Source organism: Antechinus flavipes, chromosome 1 (assembly GCF_016432865.1).
Source record: "Antechinus flavipes isolate AdamAnt ecotype Samford, QLD, Australia chromosome 1, AdamAnt_v2, whole genome shotgun sequence".
Taxonomy (NCBI): domain Eukaryota; kingdom Metazoa; phylum Chordata; class Mammalia; order Dasyuromorphia; family Dasyuridae; genus Antechinus; species Antechinus flavipes.
Window position 1 is genome coordinate 581,182,496 of NC_067398.1, and position 25,271 is coordinate 581,207,766.

At 34.8% G+C, this 25,271-nt stretch overlaps 1 protein-coding gene across 2 annotated transcripts in view; it reads left to right on the forward strand.

The window, feature by feature from the left end:
• Positions 1 to 2,097: 2,097 nt before the first annotated feature.
• CPQ (carboxypeptidase Q) overlaps positions 2,098 to 25,271 on the forward strand; it is a 679,622-nt gene continuing 656,448 nt past the window's right edge. Inside the window, exon 1 of one of the 2 annotated variants that reach the window (XM_051970892.1) lies at positions 2,098 to 2,318. The gene's annotated coding sequence lies outside the window, so the exon portion shown is untranslated. Of the gene's footprint in view, positions 2,530 to 25,271 lie in introns of both variants that reach the window. The other variant, XM_051970891.1, reaches the window with a different exon arrangement.

A 25,271-nucleotide genomic window follows, 5' to 3' on the forward strand; every position in this document is an offset into this window, starting at 1 on the left:
CTGGATAAAAATCTGAAAATAATTTTCAAAGAGATGGTAATTAAATTTGTGGGAACTTGTGGAGATCACCAAGTGAATAGTATCCAAGGAGAAGAGAAGAGGGCCCACAACAGAGCCCAAAGGAGATTCATTATTAGTAGTCATGATCTAAATGAAAATCTAGCAAAGGAGACTGAGAAATAGCAATCAAATAAGTAGGAGGAGAACCAAGAGAGATCAATGTCACAAAAATCCAGACAGAAGACTGTGATCTAATGATCACTGCAAAGAGGTCAAGAAGGTTAAGTGATAAAAAAAGATCATTAGATTTGGGGGACTTTTCTGAAGTCACCAGCATTATACATAGCAGAGGCTGGATTCAAACCCAGGTCTTTTGGCATTACATCAGAGCTCACTTTCAAGGTGAAAAACCAGTCCACTATATTGTCCTAATTCAAGTCCAACAAGTTATTTCCGTGGGCAGCTCCTGGAATTTGCACTTCTAACCCTGGCACCCTAGGCTCTGATTGTTTAGCTTATCGTTTATCTTGCCTAGATCTAGACCACTCACCTACATCTCAATGCCAATGCATATACTTTTTTCATTAATTAGTTAATTTTCATTGCTTTATGAATCATGTTGGAAGAGAAAAATCAGAGCAAAAGGGAAAAACCATGGGAGAGAAAAGAAAAACAACAAAAAAAAAGTGAAGATAGCATGTGTTGATTTACATTCAATCTACATAGTTCTTTTTCTGGATGTAGTTGGCATTTTCTGTCTGAAGTCTATTGGAATTGCTTTGGATCACTGAAGCACTGAGAACTAAATCTTTCCATTGTTGATCATCGCATATTCTTGCTGTTATTGTGTACAATGTATTTCTGGTTCTACTTGTTTTGCTCAGCATCAATTCATATAAATCTTTCTAAAATCAGCTTGTTCATCATTTTTTTTTAGAACAATACGGTTCTATTACCTTCATATACTGCAGCTTATTCAGCCATTCCTCAAATGGGCATCTACTCATTTTCCAATTCTTTGTTCCCATGAAAAGAGCTGCTACAAACATTTTCGTACATATAGGTCCTTTTCCCTTCTTTATGATTTTCTGGGAATATAGTGGCAGTGCTGAGTCAAAGATCTGCATACATTCTTTTTAACTATCTTTCCTCTGCCCTCCCCTAACTGTGAGAGCTACAATAAAACCAACCCTATCATCCGTCAAAACATCATAATAGTCAATTACCCTAAAGCTCCAATCACTATTTTCTCTCTCTTTCCTGCCCAAAATGCTCTCCATGGCCCTCCTACCTCAGAGGGATATTGTGATGATCAAATGAAAGAATATACACAAAGGGTTTTGCCAATTCTAAAGAGCTGCACAAATGCTAATATTATTAGCAAACTGATTTTTTATACATTTAGTTATTCAAGACAGTTTGCTTAATAGAGGAACTTCAAAAAGCTTTTTGCCACTTGGTTGTGAAAGACAGCGAGTCCTCATCATCCTTCTAAGTTCAAGCCTCCGTCAATCAAAAAACATTTATTATATTCCAAGAATTGTGCTAAATGTTTAGTTACAGAAAGGCACTCCCCATCTCTAAAACAATACAAAAAAACTCAGGAATCTTATTTTCAGTTTTCATTCTCAACTTCAAAAAGTAGTTCCTTCCCTATCTTCACGGAATTCTTATACAAAACCATTTATATGAATTTCACTTTCTCCTATATCTCCAATAGCTCCTGGATCAAACTATCTGCATGCCAAGTCTTTGTGGCCTGAGGATGCTGCTTCTGAAATTAACTCCATTCCATCTTCCCCTGAGTTTTTTTTTTTTTTTTCCTTTTACTTGCTCCCTCCATCTCTTTTAAAGAAAAAGTATTGGTTGATTAAAAATATATACATATTTATTTAAAAACAAATTCTTAGGTTAAATGACCAATTTATATAAGGTTTATGACAACCTAGAAAGGAGTGCCTCAGTGCAGAGGGGTAGGAAGAGTAGAGTGAGTGGGCAAGATAGGATCTCTCCACCCTGCCCTTCTTGAGATTGTTCCTCTAGGTGCCCCGGGCTCTTTAGTTGCAGGTGAACAAAAGCGACCTGGACTGCATTCCTGCCACTGCAGGCGCTGCACCCAGAGGCCTCGTCGCAGTCACGAGACTGGAGCTTGCAGGGAAAGGATTTTTCCCTTGCGGAGCCCCAAAGTCAGAGAACAACCCGGCCCGGGTGTCCCCCACTCCTGATCTGCTGCTGCTACTGCTGCCGCCGCTGCTGTCGTCTCTGCATCCAGTGTACGCGCGCGGCCGCTGCCGACCTCTCTACACGCGTGCTCCAAGGTGCGTTTGTAGCGAGTGGTGGTGGGAGGCCTCAATCCTGGGGAAGAGGATAGGAGCCAGGCCTTCTGTGGGGTTGGTATGAAAGGACGGGAGTATTGCTTTAAAACGGGAAGAAAAAACTCCCCTTCTACAGCGGTGCTTACAAGTTAAGACATCACTCGTGATGTCATTGGTCCTCTTCGAAAGCAAAGATCGAACTACTGTGTGCATGGTAAGAGCTAGAGATAGTTTAAAAATAAAAAAGAAAGAAAGAAAAAGAAAATGAAACAACCCCTGCTCTCTAGGAGATTACATTCTGCTTGGGGGTTGGGAGAAGGAAGGAAACGTTTTTATTTAAACTACCCCGGAACTTCTGCACCGGCTTGAAATGTGCTTGTAGATATAGTCTCCCAATTTTTTAGCGAAGAAGCTAAGTGATTGACCTTCATGGGCAAGCCCAGATCTCGTGACTCCTAGTCTTAAAACGTTATTCTTGGCCTCCAGAAAATTTACTTAATTCCCCTCCACCCAATCCCCAGAGAGATGAAGTATAACCTAACTGTCAGAACCGTAGTACAATTAAGACCTCCTGGGGGATGGAGAGGAGTATAAGCAATTTCTTAAGAATGGTGTAGGAAATGCAATTGGTGGTGTCTCTCCTTCCCTGACAAAGATCCTTTCTTTCAAGACATCCCTTTGGCACTTCTAATTTGTATTCGAATTATATAACATCGCTCAGGTTAGATTGTAGCCTCATTGAGGTAGAAATCATATTTTATTTCTTTGCTGTGTCTCCGTAACCTAATACAGTGCTTTGTTCTGAGTAAAAACTTTGTAAATTACATGGGGCACTGACTAGAACTCTGAGCGGGGATTCAGGAAGATGTGAGTTCAGTTAAGACCTCGGGATACTTACCAGCTGCGTGATACTTGATTTCTATTAAGGTTGACTCTATGACACTTGCTTCAATTTCCTCACCGTAAAATGGACATTTTAACAGCACCTATACTCTCCTAGGATTGTTAAGGACAAATGAAATATTTGTAAAGTGCTCAGCGTGCTTGGCACTTAGTAGGTACTATATAAATGCTTATTCTCTTCCCCTTCCCCCATTTGTTTCATGACCTTTCCATCCCTCTGCTCTAACCACTCTCAATCATTTTTTCTCACTCTTCAATCTGTCATCCTACCTAGAAATCTGACCAGAAAAGACTAAAATGTGGATTCCAGAAATGTTAGTGAATAATGGAATCCTTCATTTATTGACAGACCTGGAAAAGGGTATTTTTGAGGATTTTCTTAATCAGAAGAATTTTTTAGAGGAAAAACTCTAACCTCACAATGATGCTGAGGATTTGGCAGACTGGCCCCAGATGCTCTGGAGATGTACAAATACTAACAGATTTGCATTTATGCTTTCTCATCTCTAAAATGAGTGTATTGTAAAGGGCTTCCTTTTGTTTTTCAGGGAATCCACCTTGTAAAGTAAAAAGAGTACAAGTACAGAGAAGAAAACTTATGAGGAAATCCTTTCTCTGATACATCAAACCTGTGTGACCATGGGCGAATCCCTTCATCTCCCTAGGTCTCTCCCTCTAAAATGAGGGAGTTCAACTTGATGGCCTCTGAATCCCTTCCATCTCTTAATCTATTATTCTATTGATTTAGCTTTACTATTTCATGATTTTAACATTTTATTTATATGTAGAAGTATGGCTACACAAGCCAACTTGAAGCAGGTTATTTATTGAACTGCTCTTGACAGTCTCTATATATGCTGGTAAATCTTTTTTTTGATGTGAGGTTCAGTTTCCCTATCTGTGACCTGGTGGGGTAAGAGTCGAGATTATTTGAGTAGATACTGTCTGAGAGCCTCTACAATTCTAAATCTCTTCTTGCATTATCTTGTGATATCACATGAGGTACAGAGAGTAGAGAAATCTGTATTCCTTGTTGGCTTATCAGAAGAAAGCTTGGGGGAGTAATCCTCAACAAAAGTTTGTTTTGTTTTGAGTTCCAACTGTACTATTGGCTAGCTCTCTGGGTCCATTTTACTTAATTCTATTTACAACTCCTCTGCCTCACAGGTATTTCTTGAAGGAGGTGCTTTTTAAGCACCTAAGTGTGAGCTCTTGTTACATGATAGAGATGAAAAATATAAACTAACTTTTTTTTTTTTTTTTTGTGAATTGAGTTATAGTTTAAATGAGGATGGGAAGGTGCCTATTTAAAGGATTCATTTGGTGACTTAGCAAAGTGAATGAGCACTCATAATTTAAATATGTCCATTTTATCTGTCTAAATTTTTCCCCACAGAGGTTTTCCCAAAAATCCTAGAGGTATCCAAAATATTAAAACAGCTCTAAGACTTTTGGGACACTCTCTGTAGCTTTATTTAACATTTAAAATATTTACTTATATTTTTCCTTTACCCCACTAATTTTGAACTGTTAACACACTATCACCATAATGCCATGCAATCACATTAGTTGACATTTATATGTTCTTTTAAAGTGTATGAAGTACTTTACAAACATTATCTCATGTTCTTCATATCAACTCTGTGAGGGAGAGCTACAAATATTATTATCCACTTTGTACGCGTTGCTCCTGTCAGAGGCTTTGATACACTTCAGGGGCCTCTCTTGGTCTAGCTCATTGCTCAGACCCTGGTGGGAAGCCAGGGCACTTCAAATTCTGGTACTCCCCCAAGCATAGTTAGTGGCTCTCTTAAAATACTTACTCAGACAAGGATTCAAAACAACAGTTTTATTTATAGAGAAAAGGACACATATAATATTCATTTTCACCCTTGCAGAGATCCAAGAAGCTAACCCCTTGCTCATTTTGCTTTACAGTACTTGGAACATAAAGCATGACCCCAGGTCATTAAGGGGAAGGCTTGAATTTGCTTCTCCTTGGTTCTCTGGGTCTCAGGGATTTTTCCCTCTGGCAAATTCTCTTCTCTTGGTGTTCTAGCACTCATTATTGCCTGTAGGTATAATAGGTCCTCCTTGACATTTAGACCTGCTTCTCAACTCACAGTTATTTTGGTTGTTCCAATAAATAGTGAAGCTTTTGAACATTTGGAATTTGGAGAGGATTGCATTGGTGCCTCAATTGAAACTTAAAGCTTTCTGTACCTTTTATTTGAATTTTTCCTTCCAGTTGAATCTTTTGGAGTTGGACAAGGCTTCCTACTTTTCTTTGTATTTTTCTTCTCCCATCATCCTCTGGGACAGCCTGACGATGTTATGTAAATTGTGTTGATTAGTTTCTCCAACATCTCTGATCAATTCTCCAGCTAGTGTGTGTGACTCAAATGCAGATAGATGAGGAAATTGTATCTTAGTTGATTTGCCTATGATCATACAGCTAGTTTATGATAGAGACAGTTCATTCTAGATTCAGTCTTCTCTTCCATCAATTTATGCTGCCTTTCTGAGTGAATGAATGTTGAATTAAAAATTCCATGATTTTACCATATGGTTTATGTCAAGGTTATATATTAGTAGGTTTCTTAAAGGCACAAATTTCTGGGGTTTTTTGTTTGTTTTGTTTTTGCAATTAACAGCCTCTCATACAGTGCCTGTAACATAGTATTTAATAATTACTTATTGAATTGAATGAATTATCCTGGAATATAGGTCATACTAAAATAATATCTCAGTGAAAGTAAACAAATATGTAGGTAAAACTTAATAAGGACAGCTAGGTATTGCAGTGGATAGAATGCCTGATGATTACTTAACCTGCCTTAGTTTCCTCATCTGTAAAACGAGCTGGAGAAGGAAATGGCAAGCCATTTCAGTATTTTTGCCCAGAAAATCCCAAATGGGGTCATGTAGATTCAGACATGACTGATAGACTAAACAATAAAAACAATACACACTAAATAATGACACCAGTTATCAACAATATTCAAATTTTATTCAAGCTAGATTAAAGGTTAGAGGTAGAAAATGTAGCCTATGATTAGACCAGTATAAAATGTTGTCTGGGCTAATAATTTATTGTTCTTGAAATTATAGACTTTTCCAAGGAACTCTCCTTACCCAAGAGAGTTTCCTTGTGATTCTTTAAATATCCTTTTTCTTTGGCAATTAGCTATGAATTCTAGCTCTTTGTGTTTTCTCTTCTCTTCTGGTATAACAGAATGTGAGGGTGTTGAGGAGAACATGATTTTATTTTCCAATTCCATGGTTTTACTTCTCTAAGACTCACTTGCTTCAATCAAAGCCCTGACTGAGACTGCCATATTCTGTCCTCTTCTCTCCTCCTGCCCTCCCCATTTGAGATCATAGAGCATAGCTTTTGGAGCTGGAAGGAACCTTTGGGATCATATTGTTTTTTATTTATATTTTAAATTATATTTTTACATGCCAATCTAAATAATTTTGTATGATTATGGCTAAATAATCAAAACTCTAAAGTGAGTAAAAGTAAAACAAAATAAAGCAATACTAACTGTTTTAGTTGTCATGAATGGTTGAATCGGATAAGACTGTAGCAAGTGGGGTTTAGGGGGCAAATCAAGGCAAATCAGTGGGGATCTGATGTCTCTGACTGTTTTTTGTAAACCAGAAGCTTTTTCTGACCCTTCCTGCCTTTCTTCTTCTGCAGTTTCCATTCCCTTGCCCTCAAATTGATCGGAATTTGTGCTTTCTCAAATTTATCACAGAATTTTTTCCTGGCCATCCTTTGACTTGATCATATTAATTTTACCTTACATCATGTGTAATTATATGTCCTGCCCTCTCTCCCTCTTCCAGGTTAATTACTGTAAGTTCTTTGAGGGACTTTGTGTTATTGTTATTGGTTTTTATCTTTAAATTAGTGCATAGTATAGTGCCATGTATTTAATAGGCGCTTCAAAAATATTCAGAGAACTGAATTACAGGGGCATATGTCTTCTAGGAATGAGAAAATCAAACCAGAAGATAATGCTTGGGGAATGGAGATGTTAGGTAGCCTAGAGGAAGGGAAAGTGTATATATATATATGTATATATATATATTTGTGTGTGTATTTATTTATTTGTTTATATATATGTGTGTGTGTGTGTGTGTATACGTGTATATATATATAAAATGTGTGTGTGTATCTATCTATCTATCTTACCTCCAGTACCTTAACCAGGTAATGGACTAAGCTTATTTTCAGATTTAAACTTACATCTTCCAGATTCAAGGCCCAGTACTCCATATACTTTTCTATCAGCTACCAAAAACACAGGTTTGGAAGGGAAAATCCCCCCTTTTCTTTTTTTCCCCCAAAGGAACAGGAATGACGAAAAGTTTATGATAACCCATAAACATTGATGCAGGAACAAGGGATATTTAACCTAAAGAACAGAATGATTTTCTGGGTGCCTTTTTCAATTTTAGTAGACCCCAAGGTGAGGGAGGGCTTACAAAATAGACACCTGCTTTAGGAAAATTGATTTGAAAGTTAAGTGGAGAATGGTCTGCGGTGAGGAGAGACATGGCAATGAGACCAATCTTTAGATCAGCATAAAGCCAATAAATCAGCATCATCCTAGCATGATGATGAGAGTCTTCACCAGAGCAGCAGCAGTGGCAGAGGAGAGAAGGGGACAAAGATAAGAGAGGTTATGAAAATAGAAACCGAAGTTCTTGGCCACAGATTGGGTACAGAGGGAGAGAGTGAGGAGGAAACTGTCTGTATGCAAGTTTCAGTTAAAGAGGAGGAATACATAGTCTGGTACCATTTGACCATCATGAAAGGAATTCTTTAATAGGTTCTTGAGAAGAGAGGAGGTCATACTAATACTAATTAATGGATTGCTAGAGAAAGCTATCTCCTGGAGGTCCAGAAGGTCTGAACTTCTAAGTTTCTTGGACATTATGGTCTGAAGTGAATGTGAAATATATGTTCAGTAATCCCACAAGGTTATTTTTACCTTACAAGGATGGGTGGGGGCATAATTAATTTAATGGGCTATTTGACCACTGTTTTAAGTTTATGTGTACCTTTAAATCCTTGAAGACTTAGATCCAGTACATTTTCTCCTAAAATTCTTTAGTTTTGACCCAAATAGAAAGACAGGCAGTGCCATATATAAACATTTATAGAGTTGCCAATTTTGGAAGCAGAAAGTAGGTGGCCCTGTATGAATAATTCCTACTAAGTCTCCATGAAATGGTTTATGTTGTTTTTAATTTTTGACAGATGTCCCTGAAAATCATGATGTAGCCAGTCAATCAGTGAATTAATAAATATTTAGTGCAAAGAGATCTAGATTTGGAAGCATAGGATCTGGGTTCAAATTCTGGCTCACAGAATCTTTTATGTCTTTTATAGATCTTTTATGTCTCTACTACCTCCAGTTCTGTGATCCTGAGGTGAGAATACTATCAGAATGGTTTTCTGGGTATTTTTTTCAATTTTAGTAGACCCTAAGGTGATGATGGCTTATAGACTATCTACTTTCTTTTGTATAGATAGCCCCTTAATTCAGGGGCAAGTGAAGGAAAAAAGATGGAGGTTTCAGATCCTATATTCTTAATTTGGTGGTAACTAGAGAAGAAAAGAGAAACCCATAAAATAAGTTAAAGTCTTGTGCTGCCTTTTTTTTTTTTTTTCTTTAAATCTGCCAAGTGCTAAGGCCCAGGGTTGGCATAAACCAATTGCTGCCGTCAGAAAAACTACTGCATGGTGCCAGTTTGATTTAGCTCAGGAGACTGTAACTTTCTGCCCTAAGGGATAATATGATGGAGTAGACCTTCGTTCTGCTCACAATATTATGGAAAAAAAAAAAAACATTAAGGCAACAATTTTTATTACTTACCCCCAAGCTAGAGCTTTAAAATGTTCTCTCTCTCCCTCCTCTAAGCCACTTTGGTTTTAAAAACAAACAACCCATTCATGTGTCCTCCTGAGTCAAGCTGTTAAACCCTTTGCTTTTTAGTTCTAGGTCTTATTCACTTAATGCTCTGAAGTTGTAGGCTTGACATAATCCTATGTCCCTAGAGTTTTTGTTTCTTTGCTATTTATATAATGGCCTAGGTACAGTTAAAGGCTGTATGGTTGATGAACTCTACCAGATGTGAACAGGTTTGTGCCTTAAGATTCAACAGTCTGAGACACAAAATGATTTAATATATTGAGGGGATTTAATGGTAAATGTTTACCAGTCTGTGTTTTAAAAAAAAGTAGGTAGGATACACTTTTAAATTTAATTTGCATTATTAACATTTTCTCCATCACTTTCTTAAGTCTAGACAATCAGTTAAACAATAAATTGAGCCCTGATTTGTAGCATATTCTAATTTCTGAGGTGTAAGTGCTCAAACTGAAAAGTTTAACAATCAGTTCTCCAGAAGATTGGAGCTGATTCCAGCATCCCTTGATTATACCACTTTCTGAAAAAAGCAAATGGCCATTGAATTTGGAATGATTCATGATTCAGAGAAGTTCTTAGAACTTTGTTTTTTTAAAGAATTTTTTTGGGAAGGGAAAGGAAAAAAAGGATGAGTATATAATAAACAATGAGTGGCCAATTTAGGTTGCCAAAAATGCATAGTTACAGATTTAGCACCAAAAGGAATCTCAGAAGTCATCTGATCCAGCCTCTTCATTTTACAGATGAAGAAACTAAGTTCTGGAGTGACTAATTATTGGACCAAAATTTTGTTGGCTCTCCGTGGTGGCTTACTTTGCATGGTTATAGTCATCATATATATGTATGTATGTGTATATATATATCTAGATCTCTCGTTAGTTATATCCCAGGTATGGCAAATATCATGTTCTTCTGGAATCACATCACTAAGAATCATCTTTTTAAAAAATTGTAATGTATTATGGAAATACTTATTTAAAAATTAAATTAAAAACAAATTAAAAATTAAAAATTAAAAATATATTAAATTATAAAATTAAATATAATCAACATTAATAAATGAAATAAACACTGATCAAATTAAATTTTAAAATTCTTCATGAGCCAACAGCACAGAATGATATACTTTAGGAACCAACATCAATGATTGGAATGAGAACAGTATAAGTAGAAAAGCAGAGGAGAAGGCAGAGGGAAATAAATTTCAAGACTAACTGCTTCACACTGTGGTTGGGAGGGTTTGAGATTCCCTCTCACAATCTCAGTCATGTTGGACTCAGCTTTTTCACTTTCTCTTTCCCCATATCCAATCAAGTTGCTAACTCTTAAAAACAATGTCACATCAGTCTTCTATCAAACCTAATTTTTCTAATATTCTATTTACCTCTTTAATTTCTTTCTTATTTGTTTTGTGATTTGATTTATATAAATCTGAGAGTGCAAGATTGAGATCTCCTGCTGTTATAGTTTTGCTGTCTATTTCTTCTCGCAACTCTCTTAACTTCTCCTTTAGGAAGTTAGATGCTATACCACTTGGTGCATATATCACTTCAGTCTTCTTCCCTTTACTCTACCTTATTTCAATTTCTCTACTGTCCTCAAATCAGCACTTTTTTCTTTATTCCAGATAATTATCATCATAATACAGGCTGTTATAAACCTTTCAAATATCCTTTCTTCTTCTCTTGCTTTCTACTTCTTGGAATTATCATGCATGTATTTAACTGTTTGAAGCTTTGTATCCTTCTGCAAGCTTCTTGAGGGCGCCATGTCTTGCATATAAAGCCTTTTTTTTTTTTTTTCAAGTTGGATTGTTTTGAACAGGAGCACAAAGTATCTGTGATCAACTCATCAGGTTTTAAGTATGAAGTCATAACACTTGAGTGGCCAAAGAGCCAATTTTTATTCCAGAGTTTCAATGTTTCCCTAGGCAAGGTGTTAAGTCTTGACTTGGGTTCATCTGGAAATAAAATTTCCATCCTTAAGGGATCCAGGGACTGATTTGAGGAGGAATAGAAAGAATATTGAAAGAGAGAAGGAGACTGATGTGAGATTGCTTTTAAAACGTAGCAACTGATTGAATATGGGGAAAGGGAGAAAGAGAAACTGAGTCCAATGTGATTGGGTGACTGAAAGAATGGTGATTCTTGTGGAATTTCTTGGCCTCAGTTTCTCCTTGGTAAAATGTGATAGAGAGCCCTCTAAATGATTCCTAAATTCCCTTCTGGCACTGATTTTATGATCTGATGATGGGGAGGGTATTGATGATTTGCTTTGAGCTTCAAGCCTTGAGGATGTTTGCCATGAACATGTTTTCCAAATTTTAATTGATTTTCTATTTTAAGTAAATTATCTTTCCACTATCCTCATGAGATATCTTATAGTTAAAGTAATGCTCTGTAGGGATGGGGCTCAATAGTATTAATTTGATTAGATTGAACCAGAATCAGGCTTTCATGCTTTTGAAAAACTGGAGGGTGAAAGGAGGGTTTGTGCTATCTGCATTGTTGCTTTTCTTCTGCTTTCATCACTTTTCATATTTTCATTTATGTCTTCCCATATTCCTCTGAATTCTTCATATTGATTATTCCTTTCAAGACAGTAGTCATATATCACAGTTTAACCATTCCCCAGTCATTTGGCATATATTTTGTTTCCTGCTTTTTCCTATCGCAAATAATGCTGTTATGAATATTTTCTCTCTTTTATTGCTTTTATTATCATTGACTTCCTTGGAATATAAACCCTCTAGTGAGATCTCTGGATCAAAGGATATAAACAATTGAGCAACTCTTCCTGTATTATTGCAAATTATGTCCTCTTATGGTTGAGCTAATTCAGAACTTTATCAGCAGTGAGTTAGTATTCCTCTCTTCCGGTAGTTCCTCCAATAATAAGTTTTTTCATTTTATGTCTTTAATGCTTGGATGGGTATGAGGTTAATCAAGGTTTGTTTTATTTGCTTTTCTTCCATTATTTGTGACTTTGAACTCTTTTTTTTTTCTTCAAATGGCTGTTGATAGTTCATATTTATCCTTTTGAAAAAAAAAAGTTCATTTTTTTTTCTTCTTGACCATGGACCACTGGATAGCTCTTGATTAACAGCTTTATTTCAGTTCCTCCTAGATTTTGGATCCCAGGCTAGACAATAGGGCTCAATGTAAAGAACATTGGATTTGGTATCAGAAAACTTGATTTTAACTCTATAACATTTCCTATGTGTCTTTGAGCAAATCAGTTAATGTCTCTGAGCCTGTAATTTGTCATCTGTAAAAAAAAAAAAAAAAAAAAAGTGTTGGAAGCTAGGCAACTACTCTTAAATAGAAAAGAACTCTCTGTAGGCTGTATATTCACTTAGAAAAAGCATTAATTATTGCATATGTTTTATTGCATTTTTATTTATTTTGTCAAATATTTTCTACTTATAATTTATTCTGGCTCAGGCTGCACTGGAGTATGTTTGAGTTTGATAGCTCATGATAATAGGTAATCTTCAAATCAAATCAAAGATCCTGTGGCTATGATTATGTAAAGAGTTTGATGTTTCCATAATAGATCATCTTCAAATCAAATAAAAATATTATAGCTATGATATTATGTAAAGATTTTCCCTAATTGATATCGTTTCCTTTGATTCTAAATCCATTAATTGTATTTGTATAGAAGCCTCAGAGATCTCTGATGATGTCAGAGGTGTGACTTCTAGGGTGACATTGCAGAAATGAGAGATTTCTGAGGCATGGTAGAAAAGATCCAGAGAATTCAGCCTGGTGAAAAATTTTATTCCTCCAAATGAATTTTTTTTTAAATTTTTATCTAACTCTAAATATTCCTTTAGTAATGTGATACATATGGAACTAAATCTGCCTAACATTTTTATATTATTGTATTAACATAGTCTAGTCTTAAATTATTCAGGCTTTGTTTCATTTCTATAAAAAAAAAATTGTAGTTGTAATTACACAGTTTTTGTGTTTGAAGTTATTTTAAGTGGAATTTCTCTTCTTTTAAAATATATTTAATATTTTCCCCCAGTTACATGTAAGACAATTTAAAAAAAAATCCATTTGTACTTAAAACTTTGAGTTTCGGATTTTTTCCCTTCCTCCATCCCTCCCCCCACCTACCATTGAGAAGGTACATGTGATGTTATACAAAATGTTTCCATAAAAGTCCTGTTGTAAAAGAATATGCACATTCTTCCCTCACAAGTAAAAAAAAAAAAAAAAAACTCAAGAAAAAATATTTTTAAATATGCTTCAATCTGTTAGATACAATCAGTTCCTTCCCTGGGTATAGATAGCATTTTTCATCATAAATCCTTTAGAGTAGTTATTGATTATTATATGGCTGAGAATAGCAAAGTCATTTCAAGGCTGCAATATGCAATGCATTTGGAAAACCCACTAGAGGGGGGATAATTAATATGTGGTAATGGGGTAATTAACATAGGTAATATATGGTAATATTATAATTAGTTGGACTTCTTCATAAGATCGCCCAAAGGAGAGCAAATTCTTATTTTTCTTGGAGGCTTTGGATGTAGGAGCTTTGATTTTATTATCTTCTTATTGTATATTTTGATTTTCATTGTCACCAGAGTAACTTTCTATAGTCAGAATTTTTTTCTGTTGTTTGCTCATTTTCTCAAGCTATTACTTGATTTGTAATGCTTTGCTAAAGTAGGGCTATATTTCCAGATGTGGAGAGTGTAACTATCCCAAGATTCAGGGGTTTTATGCAGCGTAGGAAACTGTATTTTTTCAGTTCTTCCTAGATAGTATGATCCAAGGAGAAGTGTGTTTACTACTACCCTGACCTGTGTTCTGGTCTGTAAGTGACCATAAGCACTTTTTTCTGCCTTTGAATTTTAGGAGGGTCCTCGCTCCACTCTGCATGCAAGTTCTAGTTTACTAGTGATCCTCCTCACTCTGGGACTGTGAGCCAGAACTATATTGGGGAGCTGAGTCCACATGGGCAAAGCAACAGAGCTTTAATTTATGTTATACCTGTCTGCATCTGTCTCCTTGGATTCCTTGCCGAGATGATTGAGAAAAGGTCCTTTCTAGACATGTTCCACAACTAAGCTCTGTGTAATTTGGGATTCAGGTATTGGGGAGCAAACGATAAACTGTGGTATTGTCTTTGAAAGAATTCAAGCTGTCTCCAAGTCAAGTTAAAGCATTTGTTAAGATTAATTGAAAATCATGTACTCAGAGTGGGCTGTATTGGAATCTACCAGAAGTTAGCAGCCCAACAAAGCAAGACGAAGATATTTATGGAATCTGATTATATCACAAGACATGCAGATTTTTGAGGTTACAGGAGTTTGCTAAAATGGGGAAGTTCTAAAGCCTTGTTGGAACTGTGTATATGGTTACCAAGAATGCATATGGAAAACCCAGTAGAGAGGGGTTATTAATATAGTAATGATGCTATAATTAGCTGGACTTCCTTATAAGTTCACCCAAAAGACAGTAAAGAAGGAGGGTAATAGATGACATGTCAGAGGAAGATTAATTACATTTTGTGGTTTAATGTTCTGATCTACATCCTTTGGTGCTGCTTTCTTATTAGTTGATATCTAAACTTGATGGATGATGGAATTATACACAGTGTACCTGTACCTGTTGGCTAGTGGTTGAGGATTTCTGTGGGGTTTGGACGAGGGGAGGGAGCAGATCTGGGCTGGGAGCAACAATCAAAATCCCATCAAGGGTATTCTAGTTCACGGGTGGCTCTATCTTGAGTTTGGGATAAAACAGAATCTCCTCTTTTGGACATGTAAAGTCCTCCATAGCCTACTTCCAGCCTCCCTTTGCAGCTTTTCTCCTCTTTCTGAGGGTTTTGGTCCTGATAAACTGGTGTTCTTGCTGTTCCTCACAGACAAAATCCATCTACCATCTCCTTTCTCTTCTCTGAGACTTCCTTATTTGGAGATATGTTTTTTCCCCATGCCTTCAAAACTCAGTTCAAATTGCACCTTTTTAATGAATGCTTACTGATTGATAGATTGCTCTGACAGTATTTCTATTCACAGTTTCATAATACATATTTACACATTAAAGGTAACCTCACCGTATAAAAGTCCATGTAGTTTAAACATACTAATACAGACTCTTCTTTACCAGGAACCCTTTGTATCCCCTTCAATTCCTGATTACTTGGAGATGAGACATTATACTACCCTGGAGTATGTATTTTACAATCTATAGTAAAATACAAGATGAATTAGAATAAAATAGAATGTCAGTTCCCTGGGAAGGAAATGTTTGTTTTCTCTTTGGATAGAGTACCTAGTATAGCATCTGATTCTTAATAGATGCTTAATAAAAAATATGTAATAATAAATAATAAATCAATTCAATTGAACTCAATTCCTCTTCCTTTTCCTTGGATTTATTTTTAGCATTAATCTGATGATTTTTGTAGCTTTATTTTGTTTTGCTATTTCATGGAAGCTATTTCTTTTCTTGATTAAAAATAATTCTCTAGAGTTAACCAAGTAAATCATCATGTTTTTGGGAAATCAATATGTTTTTCTCTTCCTTGTCTCTCACTTTCTTTTTCTTGACTTCCTGCTGCTGACAGTGGATATTCTTGTTTGAAAATGCTGGAATTTGTTTGATTTTTCTTCATTACAAAGACTACTGCATGTTTGTTTGTGTAGCACCACTAAACAATCTTTTATGGAAATGAAAACTTAAATAATGGAAAAATAGACAGTTCTTCTGACTGCTACTAATGTAATAAAAATGATTCTTCTTAAATGAATTTATAGATTTAGTGCTATTCCATTCAAATGACCAATATATAATTATTATTATATATAACTAGACAAAACAATAGTGAAATTCCTTTGGGGGAGCAAAAGGTTTAGAGTTACCAATGGAGATAATGAAAAATACAAGCATGAATAAAGGACCATAGTCAACTTCAAACTGTATTGTTCAGTATGCATTGAAACTCTTAGTGGTTAAAAAACAGAAGAGTAGGTTAGTGAAATAGAATAGATAAGAAAGATACAGAAACAATAAATTCCAGAACAGAACATACTGGGCAAAGGGTTTTGAGCAACAACTGCTTGGGAAAAGATGTTTAGACCAACAGTTTGTGCCATATAACACAATCAGTTCAGAATGATTACTTGACCTGAAAATAAAAGGTCACATCATAAAATTTTTTTTAGAAAGAATAAAACCGTAATGATAATAATAATAATAATAATAAGCTAGAGAACAAAACCAGAAAGAAATACTTTTGACTGGGAGGAGGATTCATAATGAGAATAAAGCAAGAGGAGATCATAAAAGACAAAATGGGCAATTTTGACTACATAAAAATACAAAGCTTTTTCAGGAGTAAAATCAATGAAGATAAAATGAGAAGACACACTAAAGAATAGGAAAAAATAGCTGCTTCAACCACTACTAATAAAAGTCTGATATTGAACATATGCAAGGAATTATTAACAAAAATGCATAGTACCAGGAATATTCTTCAATAGATTTGTGGTCCAAGATATAAGAAAAAGGAGTTTTTGAAAGAATTACAAATACCTATCAGATAAAATGAAGTTTTTCCTGATCTCCCAATTGCAATGGCCTCCCCTCTCATCCCAAAATTACTTTTTTTTGTATATATTTTATGTAAGGTCTTTATATAATACTGCCTGTGTCAGTCAGTCAATAATCATTTATTAAACTTCAGCTATTTACAAGACTTTATGCTAAGTGCTGGCAATACAAAGAAAGGCAAAAAGTAGTCTTTGCCCTAGAAGAGTACACAATCTAATTGTGGACAAGTTGCAAACAATTATGGACCAAGAAGCTATAAACAGCCTAAAAGGAAATAGTCAACAAAGGGAACGAATTAGGAAAAACTTCCTGTAGAAAGTAGGATTTTAATTGGGACTTGAAGGAAGCTAAGAGCTGTAGTTGAGGAAGAAAAGAGTTTCAGGTATGGGAAATAGCTAGATAAACTACCCAGAACTGTAATGTTGTAATTTTGGATTAGTCATTCATTTTCCTGGATCTTATTTTCAATTCTAAACTGATGCAGTTGGAAGAAAATGCCTGGAAGTCTCTTCTGATGATCTTGTGTATTATATATAATAATACTTATAATAATAAGCTCCTTGAGTACAAGGAGCCCAGAGCCTGTCACATAGTAGGTCTTTAAAAAATGTTTGTTAATTGATTGAAATGCTACTTAAAACAACCCAGAAGTTTCCCCTCACACTTTGTACGATGGCACAGATGAAAACATCAAAACAGATAGTAGCGGCTATAGGAACATTTACATTTCAGAAATAGATTTTTATCCATGTTTTGATTTTACATAATTTTCCCCTAAATCCTTTACACTTCTCTGAGATCCAGCTTTCATAACTGAAAAAAATTGGAAGAGAAGAAATAATTAAACAAAACTAATTGACACATTGGAAAATATCTGAGAATATATTCAAGGTTCCACAGGGTAGGGGGCAAAGGTATGTTAGTCGATGTCCTATGTTCCTTTGTGGCAAAATTTTTGCAATTTAAATTTTATGCTTTTTAGACCTGATCGTTTTGTAATTGTTCTTTTCTTTTACATTGTTTTAATCATTGCACATGTTGTTTTCTTGGTTCTTTCCACTTTACTTTGCATCAGTTTCTATGTCTTTCCAGATTTCTTTGTATTTATTCAGCTTGTTTCTTTGATAATATTCTTATAGTTATATATCTTTGATTTTTAGTAGGTGTCTTTTATTTTTATGCCACTTAAATTTCCATCTTTCTCCTTCAACTCATTCTAGAGAGGAATCCCTTATAATAAATATTTTTTAAAAAACAACAACAACAACAAAATGAGGAAGTTGAAAAAAAAGAAAATTCAAAACTAATCAGTTCATTAAAAAAATAGTCATTCTATCCAGTGTTCTACAATTTTAGAATCTAATGCCCTTCCCTTCAAATTTCTGCAAAAGAGTTGCATCTTTTCTTTGGGGACACAATTCTGCTTTTGCAATATTTGTTTTCAATTATTTTATGATGGTTTTTCTTTCCATTTCCATTTATGATGTATATATTTAATTTTTCTGTCTGTGCTTATTTCACTTTGCATTAGTTCTTGTAAGTCTTTATGTTTCATTGTGTTTAACAGGTTTGCTATATCTTACAGAAAAATAATATTCCATATTTATGAACATCAATTTGTTTAGGCATCTATTTTGTTTCTATTTTTTAGTACTAAAAACAATGGTAATGATGCGGGAAAGCTTGCTTTCTAGATTCCCACCCTCTCCTAGTTAATAATGTAAATTGCCCTTTAACTCACAAATCCTGGTCCCTTTGAATTCCAATAGAAGATCTGACCTGTTCCCAGCCCCACCCGGATATGAGCCAACTTTGGGGCTACACCCGAAAGCCCCTCGAGCTAAGTATCCTATTATAAAAAGGCCACGCTGGGAACCCCTCTTTGCAGAGATTCCAAACATGGCTATCATGTGAGGACCCTCTGTCCACTGGACCCTCTTGTCCAGTGCCCTCTTTATCTCTACCTTCTCCTATACTTTAACTTTTTCTTATCTAATAATAAACCTCTTTTATCAATCTAGCTCTCTGGGCCAATAAATGCTTTTATTGGGAACTCGCGCAGCTACTAGACTCTCTTGCGCCGAATCTGTACCCCAAACCTGCCATTAGACCTTAACTCTAATTTCATTTAGGTACCCCAAAGCTAGACCTCAACAGTAGTATAAATATTTTGACTTATATAGAACCTTTCTTCATGTCATTGATTTCCTAGAAATGGAGTTTCTGAGGCAAATAGTTTAGATATTTTAGTCCCTTTATGATTGTACTAACACTTGATGGAATTGTAGTAGGTATTTCAACTATTGGATGACAGTTTGGAATTATATTTTAAAAAAATGAACACGTCCATATCCTTTAATTCCCTAGAAAGTCAAAGAAAGAAAGGAACATTATACACCACAATATTCTTTGTTATATTCTTTATTGTAGAGGGCCAGAAATTTGGAGAGGTATACTTGAAATAAGGACACTTACAACAGGTATTAACTCAGTAGAATTGATGAAATGATGGTTCTCTAGTACATATATGTACTATTACATATTACATAGTACATATAGTGTACTAGTACATACACTTAGTACTTAGCATGGTGATACAATAGTTCTCTAGTTCACATATAATCAGTATGCTGTAATGATGTAATTATAATAAGGTATATAAGGGTTAAGAAGGACTGGAAGAGAGACATTCCATTTTTGACCATCCTCTTGGTGTCTCTACTGCCTCCTGCACTCCTCCCCTAAGATCAAGGCTGGTCCCGAGGTTCTCCAAAAAGCTAGCCTGAACATTACACTTTGTAGTAGCAAAAAACTGGAAGTAAATTAGGTGTCCCTTAATTAAGGAATAGCTAAAAAAAAAACTATACATACATCTGAATGTCATGGAATGTTACTATACAGTAAGAAATGATAAAAATGATAAAAAAAGATAAAAAATTAAAAGATTTGTATTAATTGATGAAGAATCAAATAAGCATAATCCAGAGAATGACCAAAAATGTGAATAAAATCTAAATATTGACAAAATGGAAACAATAATTTTAACACTGTGATAGCTGTTATAACTAATAATAATAATAATAAAGGAAGTTGAATTCTTGATTAATTGAAAAAAATATCCTAGAGAATAAATTTTAAACATAACTCCTTTTTTCTTGACAAATAAGTTGGAATGTGAGAGGGCAGAATATTGTCTACCTTGCACATGGGTTCCTATCTAAGGAACTTAGTGATTTTTGTTATAAGAGAAAGTTTAATCCAGAGAGGATTTTTACAAGAAATGCCTGTGATATAAAGAAAATAGCTATCATTAAACCATATTAAAATACAAATATTATTTCCGATCATATTAAGAAAGCTCTTTTATTTCTGTATTTTTAGCATCTAATATAAATGAGAACTATATTTTCTTTGCATTTTCTTGGAAACCATTAATTATCTTTTAATTTTTTTTGATTTGTGTAAAATTATATCCTACTATTCAAAGTAAGATTTTCTTTTTGAATAAGCTAGTTTTCTTTTTCTTTTGGCCTTTCATTTAATTTCCTGTCATCAATGAATAATATTGGGAAATGCAGACCATCATTTCTTGACATGTACGTTGTCTTCTGTTGGTTGCAAGAATGATTTTTCTTTAATTTGGCAGCTTCCAAACTTGGTGACTAAATTTTTGAGTGAGTTATACTTGAGGTTTTCAAATTGAATCCCCTAATTTTTATGCAGTTGAAATTTGAGTTCTAATAGTAAATTTTCTAATACAATTTACTTAAATATGACATTTAGGTTCCTGGGAGGAATCTTTTCTTTACACTACACTAATGATTCTCAGATTTTCTATCACATTACCTTGAAGCCCAATTGGTTTGTTTGAGACCTCATCTGTTTTTCTAATTTTACTGACTTTTTACTTTACTGTCATATGTTTTGTTGTATATATGTATTTTGAATGCCATCTCATCCATGACTTTTTGGAGGTATCTTTTGCTTTGTTAAATTTACCAGGTTTTCCTCTACACTTTCATTTTTTTTTCTTCAGGTTTTAAAGAACTCCATTTTAATCTTTATTTCTTCTTTAAATTCTTTTGTTAGGCCTTTCATTTCTGGGAACTCTTATGATCATTCCATTATCTCTCTCTTTTTCATTCTACTCACAGTTAGTGAGTATTTGCAGATTATATGCTGGTTTGACTAGAAAATTCTAGGGAATCAACAAAGAAACTCATTAAGACAATTAATAGCTTCAACAAAATTGTAAGTTACACAATAAATCCATAAAATGTCAACAGCATTTCCATATACTAATAACAAAATCCAGAAGAATAAAAAGTAACTACAAAATGTATAAAAGGATTTGGGAGTCAAATTACCAGAGCACACTCAGTACCTTTATAGATTCAATTACAAAGTGGTCCTTAAAGAAGTAAAGAACAACTTAAATAGCTGAAGGAACGTTCAGTGTTCAAAACTGAGACCTATCAATTATAATTAAACGTGACAATGGTATCAAAGTTAATTTGTAGATTTAGGAATGGCAATATGGGAGGTGACTTGGAGGTGAAGCCATAGACTCCAACTGAAGGATTTTTGTCCTGTGGATTATCACTATAGCTTCTACTCTGGCCCCATCTTCCTTCATGCTCCCAGAGTCTCAGACTCCAAAAATACTCTTCTGAAACTTATTTATATTATAATTATAATAGTTAATAGTTGTATAGCATTTTCACATTTGCAAAGTAAAAATATCATTTTTGTTTTATCTTCATGAAAATCTTGGGAGGTAAGCTCCATTATTATCCAAATTTTCTTGTTCAATCATTTCAGTCACGTCTAACTCTTCCTGTCCCCTTTGGTGTTTTCTTAGCAGAGATGCTAGAGTGGCATTTCCTTTAAAGATTTCTTCCTTTTTTTTTTTTTTTTTTTAAACCTCATACAAGTTTTTAGAAAGCTGTCTATTTCTTCATTCTTTATGCTTGTTTTTCTGAGGAACCTTCCTTGTTAACTTCCCACACACAAACTCCTTTCTTTGCAGGTTCCAACTTATATTGTATATTTGGCAAATAAACATTCTAATGCTACTTATTTCAAATTTAGAGGGTCATAGTGAAGATCAAATGAACTAATGGAACAGTAAAGCATTGTTTTACTGTGATGATAATGATGATGATGATGGTGATGAGAACGATTTATCCTTAGAAGTGGGGCCTGTTCTCATATCTTTGTATCATACTTTGTGTTTAGTACCTTATTTAATATGTCTAATTCTTTGTAACCCTGTGGGCCATATTGTGGGTTTTCTTGGCAAAGATATTGGAATGGTTTGCTGTTTTTTTTCTCCAGTGGATTAAGCCAAACAGAAAAAAACAAAACAAAAACATACACCTAGTAAGTATCTGAGAATCAGATTTGAATTCAAATTTTCCTGACTCAGGCCTAGTGCTCTATCCACTGAGCAATCTAGCTGACAGTTTAACACCTAGTAGACATTTAATAGGTGCTTATTGAATGAATGAAGATACTTCCTCTGCCTATTATCCCTACCAACATTTCCAGGACTCTCTTTTCTTTTTATCATCTCTCTTTCATGTTTTTGGACTTGCCCTTATTTTCATAGTTAGCTAAAATAATGAAAGGAAAATTATTATAAAGACACTGCAAAAACCTTATTCTCATAAAAAAAAAAAAAAAAAAAAAAGCTTTGCCATTACAGAAAGGTATTAGACTGCCTAAATAGTCCAATTTCCACTTTAATGCTGAGGAGAAATACAGTGTCATTCAAAAGAATCTTTTTGACTATTAAAATTAATTTGTCTTTGAAATCCATTCTGGATCCAGACCTGTTATTATTGCTTTGCTTAGTGTCCTTGTAATATACTGATGCCATATGTATAATGTTTCAGAATTATTGTTCAAAGCAGCTGGCTGCTTATCTGAAATATTTTTTGTTCCTTCCTTATACACTTTGCTGATCTGGAGTTTTGTGAAAGACATAATACCACAGGAGGGAGAGAAATGAATGGAGACACTGCTACCAATAAGATCCTTGAACAGCAGATCAACCAATCAGTGAAAACCAGATGGATCATTTATTGCTCATCTTACCAAGGAAATAGGAAAGAGTTCTTTCTATTAATTTCTTTCCATCTTTTGATGGAAGAGCCTTTAAATATCTTTTCTTCAGTTAATAGTCCTTGCAAAAAGGATGTAGATTATATTATTCATGGCCAAATGTATTTCTTTTCCCCTTTTAAGAACTGCTGTTTAGCCTTGGAAAGAGTTAGATTTAAATATCTTTCTTATGACACTAGGAGGCTGCTGAGCTCAAGATGAAAACTGTTGATACTGTTGTTTGCAGCCTTCCTGCCATAATTCTTTTTTTTTTTTAGCTTTTTATTTTCAAAATATACACACAGTTTTCTTTTTTCTTTTCTTTTTTTTTTAAATAGCTTTTTATTTACAAGTTATATGTATGGGTAATTTTACAGCATTGACAATTGCCAAACCTTTTGTTCCAATTTTTCCCCTCCTTCCCCCCACCTCCTCCCCTAGATGGCAGGATGACCAGTAGATGTTAAATATATTAAAGTATAAATTAGATACACAATAAGTATACATGACCAAACCATTATTTTTATGCATAGTTTTCAACATTCACCCTTGTAAAATCTTCTGTTCCAATTTTTTTCTCTCTCCTTTCTCCCTACCCTCTTCCTTAGACAGCAAGTAATCCAATATAGGTTAAATATGTGCAATTCTACACATATTTCCACAATTATCATGCTGCATAAGAAAAGTCGGATCAAAAAGGAAAAAAAAATGAGAAAGAAAACAAAAAGCAACTTGCTATAATTCTATTGCCAAAGCAGCAGATGGAAGGGGCAGCAATTGATAACAGGTCTCTTTGGATATAGTTAGGGTATTAGGAAGGAGGAAAGTTGGTGCTGGTATATGGCATCGAAGAAGGCTAATGAGATCTTGGTCTGTAATGATATCTGAGAATAGGCTGATAATCATCCCACTGGGCACTCTGCCTCAATGAAAGCATATAGGAGGGACATTGATTATAGAAAGAGTAGGCAGAAGAAAAGGCAGCCAAGATGTTAAAGGGCTTAAAGATCATTTCATTTGAGGACTGGCAGAAATAATTAAACAGAGTTGTTTAGTCTAGAGTTAAAGAAGATCGGGAGTCATGGATTCAAGTGTTAATGTTTGGAAGAAGGATAAGTTTTGGTGGGCCCCAGAGGAGTGAACGAGAGGCCAACCATGAAAGATTGTTCAAATTATTTTCATTTGTATCCAACTCTTCATGATCCTATTTGGGGTTTTCATGAGGCAGAGATACTGGTTTGCCAGTATCAAAGGTTTGCCCTTTTCTTCTCTAGTTCATTTTATAGATGAGGAAACTAAGGCAAGTCAATGTCCCAACAAGCAAATGTTTGAGGCAGATTTTCATTCAAGTAGATGAGTCTTCCTGACACTAGGCCTGTCCCCCTATTTTCTGTGCTGACTTGGTTGCTCCTATGGTAGAAGGTACAAAGTGGCAATTATAGGCTTTATATAAAAAGTAAAAAGTTATGTCAAAATGTTTTGGGCAACTACAGGAAATGAGTTCTTCCCAGGAATATCCTACTAAGTTTTTAGCAAGTGGTTTGGGGTTTGGGGGCAGGGAGGAATGTACAATATACTTTTAAGTTTAAATTACATTATTATCATTTTTCTCATCACTTTCTTACATCTAGACAATCATCAAAAATAATGAATCAAGCCTTGATTTGTAGCATTTGTGAATATCTGGAGTATAAGTGGTCACAATGATTTAACAATTAGCTATCTTGAGTCACTTTTAGCTGGTGTCCCCTCACTGTAGCTCTTGAGACTGGGGCTGATCACTTGTCTGATAGGTGATAGAAGAGTTTCTTGTTAAGTTTCAGATTAAACAAAATGGTTTTTGAGGCTTCTAAAAAGCCTGCAAATTTATAATTCAAAGGCGAGTGACTAAAGCTGGTCTTGGGGTAAAGAATCTTAGACCACAGAAGGATTACTTAGAAGTTGTGGTGAACAGTATGACATTCGTCATGAAGTAACTCCCTGAGTCCAGTTTGGTTAAGTAACTTATCTAAGATCACATAGATAATAAGTTAACAAAGCTGGAATTTGAATCTGGGTCTTTCAAATCTCTTCAAATCTGGGCAGTGAGGTGGCACAATGTGCTGGCCATGGAGTCAGGAATATTCATATTTGTGAATTCAAATCCTACCTTAGATACTCACTATGTGCTTGGAGAAGTCACTTTAACCCTATTTGTCTTAGTTTTCTTTTTTAAAAAAATTGTTTATTTTTTATTTTGCGAGACAATTTGGGGTTGTGACTTGGGGTCATACAGCTAGGAAATGTTAAGTGTCTGAGGTCAGATATGAACTCAGATCCTTCTGACTTCAGGGCTGGTATTCTATCTACTGCTCCACCTAACTGCCCATGTTTTACTTTTTTTCTAATTATACACATACATTAACTTTTTAAACACATATTTTTTT